Genomic DNA, 2,500 nt, shown 5'->3' on the forward strand with positions numbered 1-2,500 from the left:
CAAGCGGGGGTGCAAAATCATCGTAAGAAGCCAAGCCCAAAACGTCGTGCGCGGTCAAGCCATCAACCATCCTCAAGACAACCCTTCGATGCTCAACAAGGCTCATGTCGCACACCTAAAGGCACTTGACACCGCCCCACCGTGCATGTTCTGCCAACACGCCACCTTCAAAACATAGGGCTGGCCCAAGGATGGGCCAGAGGCATCACCACAACGTCACACACTCAACGAGGTTCATCCCGGACACCCGAAGGCACCCAGTTCCACCCCACCTTGCATGTTTCATCATCGTACCAGCCATCAACCATCCTCAAACCAGCCCAAGTTGGAAGGAAACATTCCGTTCTCAACAGGTCTCATGTCGCACGCCCAAAGGCATTTGACACCGCCCCACCGTGCATGTTCTGCTACCACGCAGCCTTCAAAACATAGGGCTGGCCCAAGAAAGGGAGGCATACACCACAACAACGTCCCACACTCAACGAGGTTCATGCCGCACGCCCGAAGGCACCCGGCTCCACCCCACCTTGCATGTTTCATCGTCATACTAGCAACCATCCACAGTTCCTCACACCAGAGATTCCCAATTAGAAGGCAACATCGCAACATTCCGTGCTCAATGAGGCTCGTGTCGCACGCCCAGAGGCACCCGATTCCAACCAGCCGAACATGTTCTGGCACCACCGGCCTTCAAAACATAGGGCTGGCCCAAGGCTGGCAGGCATCACCACAACGTCACACACTCAACGAGGTTCATGTCGCACGCCCGAAGGCACCCGGCTCCACCCCACATTGCATGTTTCATCATCGTGCCAACCATCAACCATCCTCAAGCCAGCCCAAGTTAGAAGGCAACATCGCAACATTTCATTCTCAACAAGGCTCATGTCGCACGCCCAAAGGCACCCGACACTGCCTCACCGTGCAAGTTTCGCCACCGCATCGCCGCCGTCAACCGCCCTCATCCGCCGACCACCACCCCCACGCCCCAAGCATATGCCCATGTGCGGCGCATAGTGCTTGGGGCGTGGGGGTGGCGGAAGATATAGGGGTACCCCCGTGCCCAGCCCATGCAGACTAGTCACCCCCCTATATAGTACATTTTGAGGCATTTTTGGTCTGCCAGGCCTAGATACGATTTTTCTGAGCCATCATACGGTCAAATATCTCAAGTTTTAGATTGTTTTTTTCCATGAACTCGATTGATTCATGAATGGGACATTGTAATGGATCTAGAAATCAAGTTTCATAATTTTTCAACCAACCAATTTTTTTTAATGAATTTTTAAATATTAAATAATAAGAAATTAGAAAAAATAGCTAGAGCCGTCAAAAAAATCTGAAATTTTGTGGGAATCATTCTTTCATGTTGCTTAGCTCCCAGAAAAAAAATTACAAAAAAACAACAACTCCACATGTAATTTCACAATTAATGGGTGATGGATGGGGCGTGGGCGGGGCAGGGCGGGGCGCGCGCGCGCGAGAGAAGGCGGGCGGAGCGGGGCTGGGCGGGGCGCGCGCGCGAGAGAAGGCGGGCGGGGCGGGGCTGGGCGGGGCGCGCGCGCGGGAGCACGCGGGCGGGGCTGGGCGGGGCGCGCGCGCGGGAGCACGCGGGCGGGGCTGGGCGGGGCGCGCGCGCGGGAGCACGCGGGCGGGGCTGGGCGGGGCGCGCGCGCGGGAGCACGCGGGCGGGGCTGGGCGGGGCGCGCGCGCGGGAGCACGCGGGCGGGGCTGGGCGGGGCGCGCGCGCGGGAGCATGCGGGCGGGGCTGGGCGAGGCGCGCGCGCGCGGCACAACGTGGACGGGGCGGGGCTGGGCGCGCGCAGGCGGGAGCACGCGGGCGAGGCGGGGCGGGGGGCGCGCGCACGCGGGAACACGCAGGTGGGGCAGGGCGGGCGAGCACGCAGGACCATTCCGACACCACCTCACCGTGGGCATTCCGCCACCATCAATCGGCCTCGACCTCCGACCACCACCCCCGTGCCCCAAGCATATGCCCATGTGCGGCACATAGTGCTTGGGGCGTGGGGGTGGCGGAAGATATAGGGGTACCCCCGTGCCCAGCCCATGCAGACTAGTCACCCCCCTATATAGTACATTTTGAGGCATTTTTGGTCTGCCAGGCCTAGATACGATTTTTCCGAACGGTCATACAGTCAAATATCTCAAGTTTTATATTGTTTTTTTTTCGTGAGCTGGATTGATTCATTAATGGGACATTCTAAAGAGTTTAAAAATCAAGTTTCATAATTTTTCAACCAACCAATTTTTTTTAATGAATTTTTAAATATTAAATAATAAGAAATTAGAAAAAATAGTTATAGTTGTCGAAAAAATCTGAAATTTTGCGGGCATAATTCTTTCAAGTTGCTTAGCTCCCAGAAAAAAAAAATAATAATAAAACAACCACTACACACGTATTTTGACAATTAAATGGGTGATGGGTGTAAAAACAAGGTCATGGTGGGCGTCTTGGTCTAATGTACCTACTCTTGTATCA

The sequence above is a fragment of the Cucurbita pepo genome, unplaced genomic scaffold, assembly GCF_057944985.1.
Source record: "Cucurbita pepo subsp. pepo isolate OVF unplaced genomic scaffold, ASM5794498v1 scafford_200, whole genome shotgun sequence".
Lineage (NCBI taxonomy): Eukaryota > Viridiplantae > Streptophyta > Magnoliopsida > Cucurbitales > Cucurbitaceae > Cucurbita > Cucurbita pepo.